Source organism: Eurosta solidaginis, chromosome 4 (assembly GCF_040869045.1).
Source record: "Eurosta solidaginis isolate ZX-2024a chromosome 4, ASM4086904v1, whole genome shotgun sequence".
NCBI lineage: Eukaryota > Metazoa > Arthropoda > Insecta > Diptera > Tephritidae > Eurosta > Eurosta solidaginis.
The window spans coordinates 150,255,500-150,275,895 of NC_090322.1; the positions used below are offsets into that span (position 1 = coordinate 150,255,500).

Consider the following 20,396-nt stretch of genomic DNA (forward strand, 5'->3'; position numbering starts at 1 on the left):
GAGATTTTGCAGGATCGTTACTCCTCTTAATATATGTATTCTTAATAAAAACTAGCAAACCCGGATGACGAACATGCCCAATTTACAAAAAAAAAGTTTATAAGTCAAATTTTATTAAAAATTTAATATCTCTACAGTATATAAGTAAATTATGTCAACATTCAACTCCAATAATGATATGGTGCAACAAAATACAAAAATAAAAGAAACTTTTAAAATGGGCGTGGCTCCGCCCTTTTTCATTTAATTTGTCTAGAATACTTTTAATGCCATAAGTCGAACAAAAATTCCCGAATCCTTGTGAAATTTGGTAAGGGCATAGTTTCTATTACGATAACTGTTTTCTGTGGGTGAAGTCGGTTGAAGCCAAGCCCCGTTTTTATACACAGTCGACCATCTATCCTTACGCTCGGCCGTTAACACAATAACTTGAGAAAAAATTGATATATATTTACTAACCTTAGTTCACGTATTTATCTGAACTCACTTTATCTTGGTATTAAAAATGGGCGATTTCGAAAATTTCGAAAAATGAAAAAATGCCATACTTCTATACCAAATACGAAAAAAGGGATGAAACATTGCGATTGGATTGGTTTTTTGACGCAAAATATAAATTCAGAAAAAACTTTGTAAAATGGATACCATATTAAATAGCAGAAAATGAAAAAGTTGTGCAGGGCGAAATCAAAAGCCATTGAAATCATGGCAGGAATACTGTTTGTGGTATTACATATATAAATAAATTATCGGTACCCGACAGATTGTGTTCTGGGTCACCCTGGTTCACATTTTGGTCGATATCTCGAAAACGCCTTCACATATCCAACTAAGGGGCATTCCCTTTTAAAACCCTCATTAATACCTTTAATTTGATACCCATATCATACAAACACATTCTAGAGTCACCCCTGGTCCACCTTTATGGTGATATCCCGAAATGGCGTCCACCTATAGAACTATGGCCCACTCCCTTTTAAAATACTCTTTAATACCTTCCATTTGATCCCCATGCCATACAAACACATTCCAGGGTTACGCCAGGTTTATTTTCCTGCATGGTGATTTTCTCTTATTTTGTCTCCAAATCTCTCAGCTGAGTATGTAATGTTCGGTTACACCCGAACTTAGCCTTCCTTACCTGTTTTTTGTTATTATTTGGTATTTCTTTTTTACTTTTCCACCACAGAACAAAAAACATAACCATTGTATTGATAAATGTCATAGACAACCACCTTTCCTACACCGCTTATCTCTTATCATTCCTACATACTTTCTAAACTTCACAAATGGGAGATAACGACCGCATTCGTTTTAGATAAGATTACGTGTACAATGTACAAGTTGCACCACCATAACTGATACCTTCATACCGGCGAGATACCAGTCCATTGGCAAATTTGCCTTTATAAATGAAATCCCGCATTTCCAGACAGAATGGTGCGTTAATGAGTTCATGGAAATCGTAATGGCACACACCTGCCGTTTACTTTCTCCAAACATTAAAAATAAATAATGAATAGTCATGCAACTAATCAGTCTTCGATTTAATACCAATGCATTCATAAATGGCAACTGCATAATGGTATTTACTTTGCTATTTACAGTTGCATTCACAAAATTGAAACAATGCATCGACTTTTAATATTTTTGATGCGTAATCAATTTTGTTCACGGTATGGGGGAAACAGGACGTAATTGTAAGGTTAGGTTAAACTTGGCCAGTCAATAAAGACCTCACATAGACTGAATGTGTCCACAGTGTTACCAGAATTTGTTTGACGACCAAACGGAATAACCCCACGCAGGTGCCAGGACTTATGTTATAAAATAACTCCATCCTCTTGGCAAATGCTAGAAGTTTCCTAGGATCTAGCCTAATTGCTGCCTCGAGGTCTGGCAACTCTGCCGCCCCTAATAGCTGGAGCCTTGACCTGGCGAGTGCAGGACACGAACACAGCGCGTGCTCAACTGTTTCTTCCTGCAGCTCGGACTTCCTACACCTGCTGTTGCCTGCAAGGCCTAACACATAAGCTTGTGACGCCAGAAGACAATATCCAGTTAGCAAGCCCATCGTAAGCCTTAAGTATTCTCTTTTCAGAGATATGAGCCACTTTGTGAGTGTAATGTCGTAGGCTTTGCACATGATCTTAAAAATTTTGCGGACCCTCGCTTTTGTCTTCGCCTTTCCTGCTTGATCGATGATATGCAACTCCTGTGCCCTTTTGATACCTACCAAACAGATTCGGACGCCTATCGCCGATTAAGCGAGTGTTGCGCCTTTCTTCTATCCCTTTATGACCGGGATCCGATAAAGATTTATAAACCGACCTTAGCGAAGTTTTTCAAATGATTTTTTGCATTTCAGAACACTTCTTGATGAAGTACTGTGTGAGATTATTACCTTAATTACCACCTGATTATCAATATTTATATTGACGCGACTGCAGCTTAAGAACGTTTCCTCCGAAATTTCTGCTGCTCTCCTCACGGCTATGATTTCCACCTGAAAAACCCTGTAGTAATCTGGCAGCCTGTAAGATCTTCTAAATTCTAGATCGACAGAGTAAACAGCAAACCCAACCTCTTCCACTAATTTGGGACCATCCGTATTCACGTGTACAGTATATTCTGCCATTGTTGTACCCTGGCACCAACCCTCTAGCTCAATAATAATTATAAACTTTGACAACATTTTGTGAACATTTTACTTGGTTGAGTTGATATGAGGGCAATCGTACGCTAAACCAGACAAAAGAAATGACGAAATCAAAATGATACTGAATTTGAACTTGAAGCCAAAAGCATACCGAAACTAGGACCAGGACCAAAAATAGACCGGAAGTTTAGTAAATTCTTCGACAAGAATATGTGACTGATGTTAAGGTCAAACTATAAAACTGGTGCGAGAACTGTAACCCAAAGCAGACCGAAACCAGAACCAGGATAGATGGAGCTGAGATTGTTTTCACGGTGAATTTTCCACACTTATATTCGGAGACGTTTTGTACATCGTGAATGCCCTTGAAAAGTGTCAGTTCGGGCGCATTGATCTAACCAAATACTTTCTAATTAGTCCACAACAAATTATGTCTTTCTTTTACGAACCTAAGTTAGAGTGAAAGTTCTACCTTCCCTGCCTCTGCCAGACTGTCGGAAAACCATGTCTGAGTTGCCTTGTTTGCAGTCCTGAGCAACGGCAGGGAAAAATGGTAAACTCCTACTCCTCTCCCTGACAACGTCTGCGAAGGGAGCTTCTTGGTAGACGTCATCGTTGAAGCATTGGTGCAATAGCGCAACGACCCATGATAGCACCCTTATTTACTTTCGCTTTAAAATTCTTTAGTTCGAGGAGGAAGCCTGTTCCTTTCTACTCCAAATATGTATTCCTCGCTTTTCACCAGAAGATACTCTATTGGTGGTCGTATGTCAACCTATTTTATATACAATTCGGAACCTTTCTGATCATCTTACCAGCAAATTCATTCTCTCCAGTTTTGCTCTACCCTGGACCCCAAAACGGGCTCTATGTACGCCTTTACTGCCTTGAAGGCTGGTTTTCAACAAAGCACGTTCCATTGGTTTCTGCGACTGTACTATTCAAGAGCATAATATCAGCTTTCCTCGTTGGCATAAACCAGCGCCAGGAAGACGCTACAAAAGTCGGGAAGGTGGTAAGATAGACTGACGAGCAGTTATTCGAGTACAATCCCTTTTCCCCGATTCATTTTTGAGCCATCACTGTAGATCCTAAATGCACGGAAGAGCTTCCAGAGAGTCGGAAATCTACTCCGCTATCAATTAAATGTCATTTGAGCGCACCGACTGAGATATTGCAGAGCTAGCAGGGAATCAGTGTTCGCTTGTACTGAAAGCAGTAAACATTTCATTAGAGAGTTCTATGTTCAAATTTTCTTTCACTATTCTACTTTTTTTGATTTCCACATGTTGCATCTTTTTAGTTTAAGGCTGCATTCAAATTGCAGCTAATTTACTAGCATAGAGCTGGGATTTAAGAATTGCCCTTAGAATTTTCGAAGTTAAAGTCGCAGCTAATATCTCGTACCGGTAGATCCCTTTAGCGACCAAAATCATTCAAATAAATGACTCACACATGCCGAGGCACCAAGTGAAGAATGACACTCAAAAAAACTCAAATCATGTGGATTTTTGAAAAAATTTTGAAAATATCCTCTTCTTATTAGAATGGCTTCAACTGTATGCGCAAAAAATATGTTTGAGAGGCGACAATCACGTATGCGGTTAGGTTAATTGAAAGTGAGTGTACACACAGCTGTCGTTTATGGTTTGGTTAATTGCACTGCCTAATCGTAAAATGCTAAAATAAATTTTATGACTTACAAAAAAATATGGCATAACAGCCTGTTTTCAGTTTTCATTGGGAAAACTAACTATGTAAGCATCGAATTGATTCAAAATTCCTGTTAGTGTTATTAAGTGAATACTTTTAGCCACTTTTTAGTGCATGGTACCTCCTCAATATGGGCGGTTGAATAATAAAATTTTATAGAAAGAGACTGCGTGTGGTATATAATAAACTTTTTACCGACACCTCTAGAAATTAGTTATTGGCTGTGCTATCTACATTCTTATCTGTACAAACTTTAGGAAAATCGGAATCGGAATTTAACCACCTGATTAGGAATTAATTTGAGAATAAAAAGCAAAGAAAGAGCGTTAACCAAATCTAATGCAAATACGACCCTGGCAGCTGGCAGTATGCGAGGGTTATCTTTTTCGGGAAAGCAGGGAAAATATTAAGATAAATATTTAAGGGATATTGCAATTAAACATTTCAAAAAATTAGTCAGCATCATGATTAATTGGCGCTAAAGCGCCTAATGACAATTTCACACAAAGGCTTAATGAAACAATTTGTCAAGTTTTCTACACTAAAGCCCTAATTGAACTCAATCTTCCATACAAAATACAAATTTTTAATTATCTCATTATTGTTTTATTGAGTACCTAATCGAGTGAAAAAGCCAGTCGGTTTTGCTTGGTCCTTCGAATTTTTTGAAGCAAAAGGCCCTGTATGAAAAGGGAAACTTAATTATTCCAGAATTGTGATTCGATTAAGTTTCTGTGTGAAAACGGTATAAGTAGTTTTGGCGTTTCGTAGCAAGTCACACCTGTTTCACGATAAGCGACGCTAATTTAGAGCACCAAGGAAGTCAAGTCTTCGTCAACTTGCGTATCTAAATTCAGTGAAGGTCGTCCTCTTCCTCTGCTTGCAAATTGCGGTGTCGAATGAAATACTTTCTTAGCCGGAACATCTTCGTCCACTTGCATATAAGCATGATCTAGCCCAAGAAGTCTTTGGGCTTTTATTGGCTGCACTATCTTCATATCTGCGTAAGCTTATACAGCTCATCAATATACCTCATCTCCTTCGATACTCGGCATCATGGACTGCATCAAAATTCATTCGGAGAACTTTTTTCTCGAACACTCCAAGAGGCATCTCAACGCCTCTCGACAATGCCTATGATTCCGAGCAATACATCAGGACAAATATGATGCGAGACTTGTGAGAGCGTGATTTTTGTTCGTCGAAAGAGGATTTTACTTTTCTATTGCCTAATCAGTCCAAATAACACTTCTTGGTAAGAGTAATTCTCCGTTAGATTTCTAAGCTGATGTTGTTGTCGCTGTTAATGCTGTTCTCCAGATATACAGTCACAGGAGACAGGTTCACAGTCTCGAATTTATATATATATGTCAATAGTGATGTGGCTGCCAAAGTGCAAATGCTCCAATGCTTTCTTGGAAAGCAGCAAGTTCTTTGACTTGTTCCCATAAACCGCGAGACCCACTTTGTTTGCCTCTTTATCTAATCCAGAGAGGTCAAAACTTACGGCGCGTTGATTGAGGCCATACGCTGGTAATTGCACGCTCTTGTAATAGATTGTGCCATCACGGTTGAATTACGCTCCTAGAATTATCTTCTTCAGCATGAGGTTAAAGACACTGCACGTAAGGGATTCGCCTTGTCTGAAGCCGCGTTTGGTATCGAACAGCTCGGAAAGCGTCCTTCTCAATCCTTACGGAGCTATTGGTATTGCTCAACGTCATTTTGCAGGGCCTTATTCATTTTGGTGGGAACTTAAATTTAGACAAAGCAGCATAAAAGTAATTTATCTTCGCGCTGTCAAAGGCTGATTTGAAATCGAAAAAAAGATGATGAGTGTCGATTCTTTTATCGTAAGTCTTCTCCAGAATCTGGCGTAATGTGGAGATATGGTTGATGCTAGACTTACCAGGTCCGAAGCCACACAGATAAGGTTCAATCAAAATGTTGAACTTAGGCTTCACTTTTTCACACAGTAGGCTAGATAGAACTTTATGCTCGACATTAAACAGGCTGATTCCACGACAATTGGTGCGGTTCGCATTTCTTGGGACTTGGGCAGAGCATACCTAAATTCCTATTTTACATACTCTTCCCCTCCGTGTTTGAACAGTTCTGCGGGCAGGTAGTTATTACCCGACTCCTTTATCAGTAATAAGACTTCACATTATTAGGCTTATTATTTTTATATTTCATTGGAAAGTGTTTTAAGCGTGACAGGTCCAAAGCCTAGCGCACAACCCAGGACGGGATTTGGATTTTAGTCGTCTTTTACGACAGGCATACCTACCGTGGTTATATTGTTAGCCCCATAACCCGCAGGGGTCATATAAAGTATCTATGAAACCGTTTCTTTTGAAAAAAAGCAATATTCTGGACTGAAACTGTTGTAACATTTCGATGTAAAACAAGAAATATTTCTACATATCCAGCGACTACATTCAATGTGGGAGACTCCGTCTTTTGACATTGTTGCCATCACAAATTTTCCTAACCTTGTTAAATCTTCGAAATTAATTAATTCTGTTTTGTTGATTTTACGTCAGGGTGAATAATTAATCTATATAGGAACGATTTTCATCTCATTTCTTGTTGAATTTGCTTAAACCAGTTTTAAAGGTTCGAATATTTCGTCAGAGATAGTATTCGTTTAGATCTCTGTAGTATTTTTGTCTTCTAGATGAGTTAGGCTAGGTTGAACTGACCGGTCCATGAGGACTTCACATAGATTGAATTAGTCCGTAGTGTTAACAGAAGTTTATTTAACGACCACACTGAAAACCCTTATTAAAAACCAGGACCAATGTTATAAAATAACTTGGTCCCTTGGCAAATACTAGAAGCTTCCTAGGGCTTAAGCCACTTGCTGCTTCTAGATCTGACAGCTGTGTCACTCCTAATAGCTGGAGTATTAGCCTGGCAAGCGCAGAGCACGAGTACAAAACGTGCTCCATCGTTTCCTCCTCCAACCAGCACTTCCTACATATGCTATCTCTCACCAAGCCAAATTTAAAGTAATGTGACGCCAGAAGGCAGTGTCCAGTGAGAATATGCGTCATAAGTCTATAGTCCGCTCTTTTTAATGATAGAATCCAATTTCTTAGTCTGAGGTTGTAAGACCTACACATAATCTTATACACGCGATTGGACCTACGCATTTCCCTTCTAAATGGGTTAGTTTTGCTTCTTAGTCTTTGTCCTTAGTTGGTTAATGCTTCCAATAGTATGCTTATACTTATGTTTCAATAAATGTCACTGAGGAGAACAACAACAACAGGACAAAAGTTTTGCGCCTTCCTCTTCATTGATTCGTTTTTGTGTTTCATGATCCCTTTTGAATTTATCTACTATCATTTTTATATATTCATTGTTCGATTACCATCGTGAACTTTTGTGTGGATTTTTGATTTAAATGTACGCTTCCGTAGTAATAAGGGCTGATGTCGTCTTTTCCATCCATTTTTGCTTACATATTTTAACGTTAAACCGAAATTAGTTTATTTAGTACTGTTTCGTCAATTATAGCCAAACTATGAACTTGTATGAAAATTAGACGCGATTACCAGTCGTTAATTCTTAAACTTATTTCGAACCAGCTAATTTGTCTGGACTAGTCTGTCAAGCATTTACAAGCAGTTATTCCGTTTCAGGTCCACAGTTAAAACCCAAAAATTATGCTCCTTACAGGAAATGTTCGATGGAAAAACTTTTCAAATTCTCGCTTATGTTTTTTAAACAGAATTTTTTAGAATTGATATTATATGAGGATCTCAATCATCTAAAGCATGGTATTTTGTTCAATACATTTTATTTACAAATAAATGCACTCCAACTAAGTATGACTAGGAAGGAAGCTTCAATTTAATTCATCAATTAAAATCTTGAATCATTAATCAACAAACTGATCGAAAGACATGTAAAAATATATACTGATTTCCCACACCAGATACTTTTCCTCATTTCTCCCCATTCATTGGCTTTACTGAAACCATTACTATAAGTTGTGCGGTATTTTTAGCTGAAATGCATAGAAGATTATTTTCCCAGGAAATATGTAGGCCGCCACAATTTTCAAAAAACAATTTAAAATGTATTAACGCATTACGAGTACCAACCGCTGATTCACAAACACCTTTCTAATGCCAATGGCACTCGGCCGCATTTGATCTACATAATTACTTTAAGCACTTCATAACAGGTTGAGCTGGCGGTCATTACAATTTTTTTTTTGTATATGGGGTATTCCATCCCATTTCGACCAATTTTGAACCCGGCCCCTTTAGAATTGGCTGAAAGTTTTTCTTCATTTTCTAGCTTACGAAAGACGTTTTTCAGGATTTTTCAAATTTTTTCATCCAACTCAAAAAAAGTTATGAATTTTTAAAAAAATACCGTTTTTGTTTTCAAAATGCTATAACTTTTTCAAAAATTGACCGTTTGGGATCTTTTTTTTTTTTTAATTGTTTTTAAATGTACTTTTCGGAAAAAATACAAAAAAAATTTTAAAGTTTTTTTTTTTTAATTTTTCAGTTTTTCGAGATTTTTCGAATTTCACCATTTTTTTCTCACAAAAAAACTTCAATCAATTCTGCAATCATCCCCACTAATCCCGGAGTATGCCAATTTTTTTTTATATATTTTTTTCTATTTAATTGAAAAAAAAATGTTCAAAAATCATTCAAGGTTCGAATCGAGCTCAAGGCCAGAACAATAATTTTTTTCTAATTATTGTTATTTTTTAATTTTTCTAAATTTGAAAAATTGTATTTTGTTTTTGGAATAGTAAGTAGAAAATTTTTCAGACAACCTGCCATAGCTGCGCAGATAGATCCATTTCGAAGGGTGCTAAGCCTTCATCATCAGTACGCTTTAGGCATGCTGCGCTAACGATTTAGCTATACAGCGGTGGTTTGTTTGACTGGCAAATTTGCTACTTCTATTCCTTTTTACCAACTATATTATTCAACAATATAAAATTTTTCAAATTTAGAAAAATTAAAAAATAACAATAATTAGAAAAAAAATTATTGTTCTGGCCTTGAGCTCGATTCGAACCTTGAATGATTTATCAATAGGCCGATAAAAACAAAAACAATTGTTAATAAACCATGAGCACTTGGGAATGTCAAACAAAGTAATTGACAATAAACAAAAAATCCAGCATTATCAGTGATTTCCACCAGATGGCGCAACACTGAATAAATATAGTTGGTAAAAAGGAATAGAAGTAGCAAATTTGCCAGTCAAACAAACCACCGGTGTATAGCTAAATGGTTAGCGCAGCATGCCTAAAGATTACTGATGATGAAGGCTTAGCACCCTTCGAAATGGATCTATCTGCGCAGCTATGGCAGGTTGTCTGAAAAATTTTCTACTTACTATTCCAAAAACAAAATACAATTTTTCAAATTTAGAAAAATTAAAAAATAACAATAATTAGAAAAAAATTATTGTTCTGGCCTTGAGCTCGATTCGAACCTTGAATGATTTATCAATAGGCCGATAAAAACAAAAACAATTTTCAAAAATAAAAATTTTTTTTATCAATTTTATTTATGTAACAAAAAAATGTAAGAAAATGATTTTTAAGTATTCTTTTCTTTATATATTATGGTAATCTACGATTAAAATAACCAGGATTAATGACTGATACAGTAAACATGTCGGGTTCAAAATTGGTCGCAATGGGATGGAATACCCCATATATACTTAGCATTTTGTAAAGATCATTTTGTTGTTTATAAACCGAATGACGTCATTAGATTATTAAGTTACTGTGACAGACAGCAATCATACAATAAAGATCACAACAAAACTCGGTAATATTGAAAAATTATCTCCAGATGACAATCTTAAAGCCCCGTCACATAAACAGTTTTACATATAGATGCGTTTAACTCAAACTGTGCATTATGAGCAGATTGCTCGTATTTTTATGGAGAACTGTAGATAGAACTTTTGTTGCAAGCAAAGCATAAGAAGAAGTTAACATTTGCTTTGGCTAACTTTGCAAGTGAAATTATTTGTCCCACTCGTTGGTAACTTTTCTCACATTTTTCGCAATTAAATACTGTAATATAACAAACGAGTTGGCCCCGGCGCATCTTGCGCAACCGATATAAAAGTCTCTTATCAAATATCAACAGAAACTAGCTGTTGTATCAATCAATTAAAACTTACAGCTTACAGCTTGCGCTGCCATCTAGCGTATGGCAACAAATGCCGGTAATGCAGTGCAAATATTCTCAATAGTTCCATAGTACAAATAGATTGCTTTGTGTGCTCACAATCGTTTATTTTTAACAAATTATTTTAATAAAATATAGCTAAACAAAAGCACTACGACCAAAATTGCTCAAAGCTCGCTAATAGCCCGAATCTCCATCTTTACAACCAAAGCCTTATTTATAGATTTGGATTCCAAAATGAATGCGGAAAAGGGACCCGTACATAAAAACAGCAATTAGAAATAATATATATCGCTCATTTACTTCAATGGTGTCATAACTCAAAAAACATGACTTTTGAGTTAATAACTTATAAACGTACCCAATAACATGATATATGTTGTATAAAAAACTCTTTGTGATCCGCTAAAAATTTACCAAGTGCTATACAAATGAAAATATGCCTTTATATGCGCAACATATGGCAGTTAAAATCTTTGAATGGCTCTCCTGGAAAATTGTGTTTTTTGAGTTATGACACTATTGAAGTAAATGAGCGATATGATGATGATTACGACACAAAATATATTAGCAAGTAAATGCAACATCTCGGTTGATTGTGGCAATGTTACTAGAATGCATAACCTTGTGTTACACGCATTTATATGAAAATTTTCATTGTGCCGAGGCCTTCATACTACATAAACGTTTGTTTAGCGACCCACTGTAGCATAAGTGCGATCGAAACATATTTTTGGTAGTCTAGCTTCAGGCAACAGTGGTGAACCTCAAAGTTACATATATATATAACAGTAGTTTCCACTGTAGATATATATTCAACTTTTTGTGACCAATCGGTAATACAATGGCTCCTGAGAGGAGTTTTTTGATGTGATCAAGAGTGATAGACTGGCAGCCAAAGTGTTAAAGCATTCACAGACAGCGGTAATAGCATAATCAGAACTGCGGGCAACTTATAAGAATGAAGTTGGGTATTTCTTATATTTGCTATTGTGGAAGCCTTTGCCAATACGAATAATATACGAACGGGTTCCAGAGCTAACAGTTGCACCCAATGTGGAGAAAAACTAAATAGTGAGTGTTGAAACTTTTTAAAACCATAGATCAGCCAGTCATGTACACCACAACCATTTGAGGCACGTCTTATTCTTACTTGGCGCTTAGGCAGCATGGGAGCCAAATCCCATGTCCCCACCATAGTCGGGGCCTCCCCAGCCCTGCCACTTGCATTAACAATTTTGGTCGGACCGTTTTTATTAATTAACATCTTGCTAGGTCCCTTGCCTTCCATGAGCAGTCAAATCATGTACAAAACAATGGAAAAACTAAATAGGTGGCCCATTTCGAAAGAAGTACAAGTCACCTAATTTTGAACTGAAAAGGCTAACCCCAAGACCATTTACCTGGGGTTTACAACTAAACCGGAACTCATGCATTGTAGAGCGGTTGCGGAAAGCCTCTATTGCTTGATCTACTTGTACGTCGGTATTCGGTGAGAAATGGAGTCTAAAGACGAACTTAATAAAAAGTGCTATAAAGCTTACGTCTGTAAAATTAAGAAGAAAATTATTAGCAACCCGCGGTCGTTTTATGGTTTCGTAAATTCTAAACGTGGGGTAAAGGGTTTTCCTTCCACTATGAAGTTTAATGGTAACCTTTTTTAGCGACAACCAAGAGATTGCGAATTTCTTCGCTTTATTTTTCAAATCTAATTATTCCGGCGAGATTGCTTTGCCACCTGGGAAATATCCTTATGAACGGCATTCGTAATTCAGTGCCTGCTCCGCACTTATTACCTGAAGATGTTTTGTGGTAACTAGAGACCCTAAAAGAATCTTTTTCATACGGCCCTGACTTAATTCCTACATGCTTTCTTAAAAAATGTGCAGAATTCACCTACAAACCTCTTACTGATCTGTTTAACCTATCTTTGAAGTATGGAATTTTCCTGACGGAAGTCGGTGGCATTAAGTCGTCCATTGAAAACTATCGTGGCATAGCTAGACTGTCCGCTTTCTAAAGTTGTTCGAAGCAATATTTACAAATCACCTAACATTTTCGATTTCAACATTAATTGCAAGTTCTCAGCATTGGTTTTGTGAGGGCAAATCAACCATAACTAATTTACTTGAGTTCACAACTCACATTTCGAACGGGTTCAGAGAAAATCTTCACACCGACGTTATATACACCGAGTTTAGTAAAGCATTCTACAAAGTATGCCACTCTTTACTTGTATATAAACTCGACATGCTTGGGTTTCAACCTAGTCTCACTCGTTGGATTTCCTCCTATCTCTGTAGCAGAACACAAAGAGAATCTTTAAAAATATGTTTTCGAGTATCATTAGTGTCACCTCTGGTGTTCCTCAGGGCAGCCATCCTGGCCCGATTCTGTTTTTGCTATTTATAAACGATAAATATAATAAATATAAAATATTCTAAAATCTTGATGTATGCTGGTGATGTAAAACTTTTTAAGACTTATGCGTCGATTGAAGAACGTTCTTTACTTCAGACGGATTTAAATTGCTTAGCTGCTTGGCGCAATGTGAACCACATGCCGCTTAATCTTCAGAAATGTAAATTTATGTGTTTTTCGCGTAGGACTTTACAACCAGCTTCTTACACAATTAACAACCAAAACTTTAAAAGTGTTAATGTTTTTGTAGACTTGGGAGTTACAATGAACTGCAAACTTAGCTTCAACACTCATATAAGTGTCACTGTCAATAGAGCTAAAGGTGTTAGCATTTGTGAAAAGGTGGTCAAAAGAGTTTAGCGAAAACCCTCTTCACAACATTGGTTAGACTGATATTAGAGTATGGCTCAATAGTCTGGAATCAGTTTTTACTATTTGCCTTAAGGAATTTTCAATGGGACTCTTCATTTAATCTTCCACCTTATACTAATCGATTAAAACTTATCAATCTTCCAACTCTTGCTAGTCGTAGAGAAATGCTGGGCGTAATATTTATGACAAAACTACTGAATGGATAGATTTCAAGCACATTTTTTCTGAACGAAGTGAACCTTAAAACAATACAGAACGAATTTCGAACTTAACGAACCTTTCCGATGTGTGTTCCAAGATTATAACTCTCACTCAAACACATTTGAGATGTCGGATTCTCTTTTTTCTATAAAAAAGACTGTCCTTATCTCTCTTAATCGTTAATGCTAATATATTTTTGTTTCTATATTCTATTAATTTAAGTTTTACCCTCAGCTGATGATATTTCTGCTGTAGCTGAGCAGTTTTAGATGTCGACGCTTGACAAACCACTGCCCATCACAACGTCCAATTAAAAAAAAAATGTGTGTTATGGCTGTATGAAGCCATGGTGCGGACGTAGGGTTCTATAGTGAGGTGGGAAGCTCTTCGTATAATTTACAATCTCACCAACCTACAAAAAAGAGGCTGAGAGATAAGTTGTGAAATGGATTATTATGGTCGCAAAATGAAGTTGAAGTCAGCGTGAATAATGTCTAGAAACACCTACTTTCTAGGTTTGGGCCATAAATGAATCGAACTAAATGAGCTTGCTTATGATCTGGTACCTAGGGGCACAACAAAAGAAATTGAGAGGTGTATCGATTCTCTCTCCAACTCTTGGACGGTGGGTTTCAGTCTTTTGGGTGATCGTCCAAAATTTCAATCGGCTGAGATGCGCTCTTTCATAGACCCAGTGTGTTAGCTGAGTATAAAATCGATCAACTATTTGTTGCAAAATCAGCTTCGCTTTGCGATCCTACACGCACTGGATCCCTGCAGAGAGGCAGGTCCGAGTTGGTAATGAGACCCCAGAAATCGAGCACAACTAGTACGCTGTAATGATATCTGCCGCCATGCACAACGTGACAACTTTATGTATATACATTAGGGTGGGTCGATTTGTATGGACGAAAGTTAACCGATATCGCGCCATCGATTTTTCGATAGGATTTAGGCTCAGAAAAAAAAAGTTCCACTACGCATACCCAACAAAATAATTTTCGAGCCTGCGAAATTTCATTTTTTTTTTTACTTTTCTTCGACTTTGATTTTTAAGGTTTTTTAATAACCTACTAAACAAATTCTGCCTAGCTAGGCTACGCATTCGCAGAGAATGTGAACCAGCGTTTCATCATCCAGCTCACAGGAACGACAAATCTGGGTATCGGATAGATTTAATTTACTTAGGTGATATCGTAGACCGCAGTGTCCCGTATAATACCCAGTGAGAGTTCTTAGATCCTCCCTGCTTATATTGATGAGTTTGGCTGATACTTTCGTTGCCGGAAGTATAAACAGGCCCTGGGCAGTCAATTCAGTGACGTCTGAATTGTTTAGTTTCCCTGTTATTAATAGTTTCCCTGGTGTGTGCTTTTGTAAGTCCACAAAAGGGCTTTGGACCATAGAATGCTGTTGTAGCACCCTGCTTTGCTAGGTAATCTGCTTGTTCATTACCTTCATGTCCCCGATGTCCGGGAACTCATCCTAACAAAACCTTGTTTTTGGCTCTCAAGGCATTAAGCTTTCAGTGTATTCATCCACTAGCTTAGATGTAACTGTGTAGGATTGCAAGGCATGCAGGGCCGCCTGGCTGTCAGACATAATGTAGGTGCTCTTCTATGTTGAGCCTCTCCGTAGACATTCTCTACTACAGACTTCTATTGCATGAATTTCCGCCTGAAATATGGTGGGGTAGCATGCCATTGGTATCGATTTCTTGAAGTTTGGCAAAAGATGCCAGCTCTCATATCAAATCCTATCGAAAAATCGATGGCGGGATATCGGTTAAAAAATCGTCACAGCCTAATATACATATATCTTTTTATGTTGAAAGTTGGTACTGCTAATAGATATCTACATAGATCAGTCTCATCCTATTGTGAGATGTTTCATTGTGTGCGCTAAAACTATTGGATGTAGGAACTAGAGGTTTACGCCGATCACTTTATCGGCAGCGGCGGCGTAGGGTCTATTATATAACGGCGTCGGCGGCGTGTTACTTTTTTTAAAAAGCGGTGTTCTTACTTTAAAAAGCTTGATTTTTCTATTTAAAAAAATAATATTTAGGAAAGGTTTTGTTTGTATGTATTTAAGGAAATCAACGTGTTGGCCATTTCGGAAAGATCCGGGTTGTTTCCTCAAGATCTCGCAGACCGTTCAACAATTTTCAGAAGTAGCTCCTTGCGGATGGATTGTCCCTCGTTCACTTACTCAAGAGAGGCTTCGAACCTAACCCCGGTCTTTGGAATTGGTACTGCTGCGTCTGCTGAAAAGAAATAGAGATACATAAAATAGTCACACTTTTGTCTGTATATGTCGCCCAAAGCGTAGTTTCACCTAGGGTTAACTCCTAGTAATCGTCACGAACACAATTTCTTTAAATCATTTGTGGCTCCTTGGCGGTCACGCACAAAGGCGACTTACGGTTGCTATTAATGGTCTATTAATACTCATGACTCTCGTGGCACAGGGCGCCTCCAGTTTTTTCCCGATGTGCGAACAGTAGCAACCCCGACCACCAATCGCTACCACGCCTCCTAACCCTCACACCATATGCCAGCACAAAAGCTAAAGGACTGCGACTTCGACTTCAACTTCCTAGAAGCTCTAGGCGTAGCTCCGAAGACTTTCCAACGGATGCTTTTGTCGAGCTATGCTTCCGAGCTACACCAGGGAAGCACCTTGAAACGTTAGGGAGCGACTATTCGGCCAAGGATGCCGCCCTCGTCTAAGTGGATGTCATTGCGGAATGGGTGAAAATCGTATAATCCTCGGCGCATCTACATAATTAAAATTTTACAAGGGCCCTGGATAAAATTTGTAAAATGTAGACCGAAGTTTGCAGACGTCTGTGTTCACAACATTGATTTCAATAGTCTTCGTTAAATCAAAACGATATTTTAGAATGAAAGTCGACCGATTTTAAGTAGAAAGATGTTAACTGTTGTTTTCCGGTCTTATGATATAAGAGCTCATTATGGATGACCGCGTAGCTTCAGACTAGTTCGACTGTCTACTACGTTAGGTTAGTAGCACACACGGTCATTAGTTCGACTGTCTTGGGAAAGCTTTTACTTCACCACTTTGAGTGTTCTTGCGAAGGACAAAGCATCATCTGGTAAATATATGTGCCTACGTATTCACATTTATAAAAGCATCCGTAACGTGTAGGTGATATTTAAACTCGATTGATAGGCTATAATCAATGTGATTCACTCCAAGTGACTAGTTTTGGATAGGGCCGCCAACTTTAGGAAATGTCAAACCGGGAGACTTGGGTGTTGAAGGATGAAGTGTGAATATCAAAATTAACTCAACAGACGCTATTTTAAACTTTCGCAAATAAACAACAGATGTTTGAGTGTAAGCCCAAGTGATTTTTCAAACCCTTCTCATACGTCCATATGTATATCCTCAACTTAAGTATGAGGTAAGAATCATTTCAAAGAGGTGTTTATGCCCCTAGAACCTACTAAAGGTTTTCGCTTATTCTTTCAGCCAATCGCAATATACAATTTTTTTAAAAATCGGCACTTTTTGGGTATTTTGCTTTTCTTAACAACTTGAGGGCAATGAAAACATGTTCGCCGTGGGTAATTTTATTTGAATTCATTGTTCATTATAAATTTTTTGAAAAAAAAAAAATATGCAAAGTGAGCATATAAATTTATTATATAACTTTTTTTTGGGTTTTTTTTTAAACAACTTGCTAAATTGGGCGATGCAAAGTCCGTGTTAAGCTGACATCGAAAACGCCTGTTTTTTTAAATAACTTTTGAACAATTAGAAAGAGTTAAATTTCGCAATTAGTTTCCTATAACTGGAAGTGATGCGCATCCGTTGATACCACCTTCGACCATATCCGACCAATTTTCGACATGAATAATAAATGGCCTAAACAGTCTTAAACGAGAAAATATAGTAACGCGCCGGACGCCGCCGCCGCCGATATTTTTGACATTCGGCGGCGGCGTGCGAAAAACGACCAAAATCGGCGGCGTATATCTCTAGTAGGAACTAGGGCTGGGACTATCCGCATATTCGAATATCCGGATATCCGTTGGCACGGATAAAATCCGGACGGCATGGATATCCGGTCAATATTCGTTTGTGAAGCTATCCGGATATCCGGATTTATGAAGATCCGGTTAATAACCGTATTTTTGGATATCCAGTGAAAGCAACAAATTGATGTACCATATATGTATGTTTATTTAACGTTAATAACAATAAATTCAAGGGGCATTTAAATCAATTAACAGCGTTTTTTCACGATATAAACAAATGGCACTGTTCTTATTTTCACTTGTTTGTAAAATTGTAGCTTTTTAATTTTGACGGTAATTTAATAATCTACAAACATATTTTGTGAATAACTTTTCGATGTTTGCTTCGTTCAATTCTGATATGCAGATATCCAACTTTTATATTCCAGTATCCGGACATACGGATATCCGGATTTTCCGTTTACGTATCCGGATAGCCGGACAGCGGATATCCAGATAGCCGGATTTTTTGCTTAGCTATCCGGTTATTTGAATATCCGGTTTTGTTCCCCTAAAAAGATGCGCAGCTAAAAACAAGCCACCTTGGTTCAATCTAAGACTCTCTAACTTGAGAAATAAAAAGAATAAGGCTTTTAAGAAGTTCAAGAATAATAGTTCTGAAATCAATCGTCTTAACTTCATTCATTTAAGAAAGGAGTATGATCATCTTCATAACTTCTTATTTAGGCACTATATGTATACCGTTGAAACGAATTTAAAGTCCAATCCGAGAGGATTTTGGAAATTCATAGATTCCAGGAGGAAAACAAATGGATTCCCAACGAACTTGGAATATGATGGCGCTATCTCTGATAATACTGTCGAGTCCTGCGACTTGTTTGCAAAGTTTTTTCAGAAAGTTTATGAGAATCATAGCATTCCTATATCGCCTACATTTCATTCCATACCTTTACCTTTTATAACCTCCTTTTCAATCGCCGAAGAGGATGTACTATCCGCTATTTCATCGCTAAAGTCCAGTTCCAAACATGACTCCGAGGGATTTGCGCCTGTATTTTTCAAGCGTTGCTGCTATACTGTAGCTAATCACATATCCCAGCTTTTCCAGCATTGTATCAATAAGGGTACTTTCCTCGACCAGTGGAAGTTATGTCACATTGTTCCGGTCTTTAAGTCTGGTGATCGTAATGATGTTTGTAATTATAGGCCTATCGTTATACAGGGGACACTGGCCAAATTGTTCGACTACATAATCCAATCAAAGTTATTTGACCATGTTCGGGATTTTATCTCTAAAGATCAACACGGCTTCTTTCCTGGATGATCAACCTGTTCGAACTTGACCCTATTATCGAATAGTATAGTGGGTGCGTTCGGAAAACAGGCACAACTTGATGTGATTTACACAGACTTCTCCAAAGCCTTCGATAAGGTATGTCATACCATACTTTTGCAGAAGTTACGAAGTTACGGAGTTAGTGGCATTCTCATTAATTTCTTCGCTAGTTTTCTGTCAAACAGGAAACTATTTATTAAGTTAGGGAATACAACCTCAAGACTATTTATCGACGCGTGGTCAGGTATACCTCAGGGTACTCACTGCGGACCACTGCTATTTCTTTTATTTATTAACGACCTACCGAATTGCTTTAAATTCGCTAAGTGCCTAATGTTCGCGGATGACGTCAAACTTTTTTGTACCGTTCGTGATGCAAGTGATAGCCATAAGTTACAAGTCGATCTCAATTCACTGAATCAGTGGTGCACTTTGAATTGTCTCAAACTGAACATCAATAAATGCTGTGTTGTCACCTTCTCTAGGAAGTCTAACAACATAATATTTAGTTACAATATAGACAATTGTGCGCTAGCTAGAAGTACCAAAATGAAAGATTTGGGTGTTATTTTCGACTCAAAGCTAACATTTTCTCAACACATTGACTTAATAGTATCAAAAGCTTTTTCTATGATAGGGTTCATAAGAAGAAATTCAATGGATTTCAGAGATCCTTGCACTTTAAAAGCTCTTTACATATCTCTTGTTCGAAGCAGACTAGAGTATTGTTCTCTAATATGGTGCCCATACTATGAAACCCACTCAAACAAAATCGAGAGAGTTCAAAAAGTTTTCACGAAATTTGCTCTAAGAAAGTTACCGTGGCAAGGTAATCTTCCTTCTTATATTGGTAGACGGAAATTAATGGGCTTGCAGTCCCTATATGATAGGAGAATATACTTCTCAATACTTTTTATTTATAATGTCATTAATAATAACATACACTGTGACGACTTATCTAATTTGGTCAATTTATATGACCCGCCTCGTAACTTAAGAAACAATCGCTTATTGGTAGACACATTCCACTCTACTAATTACGCCATGAACGAGCCGATTGCTAGGAGCGTTAGATTATGCAATACCTATGCAAGCGTTATTGAGTTTAATGATAGTATAAGTATATTTAAATTAAAATTATACACTATTTTTAATTGATTAACTGCGTATTATATCTAGTCTGTAAGAATTAAATTCTGTAGACTGAACTTAAATAAATAAATAAATAAATAAATAAATAAATAAATCTGGACAGTTCACAGCCCTAGTAGGAACCCACAACTACCATTATTTTGTTGACGAAGCAATCGCTTCCAGTTACTTGTAAAATTATCGTCATTTACTATCGGCTATGACTATACTATAGTTTTGTGAACTAGCAGACTGAATGTTTCAAATATCAAACTCTTTGGCACATTCCGTTTCCCCTTCAAGTGACTTCATGCGATCATGTGTCACGCAAATTGTTTTTATACTCAGTTGAGCAGAGCTCACAGAGT

At 37.4% G+C, this 20,396-nt stretch overlaps 1 protein-coding gene across 6 annotated transcripts in view; it reads right to left on the reverse strand.

Annotated features, from left to right (window-relative positions):
• The window catches only part of LOC137250497 (uncharacterized), a 178,729-nt gene that overhangs the window by 147,240 nt on the left and 11,093 nt on the right, over positions 1 to 20,396 (reverse strand). The gene's annotated exons all lie outside the window — the stretch shown is intronic.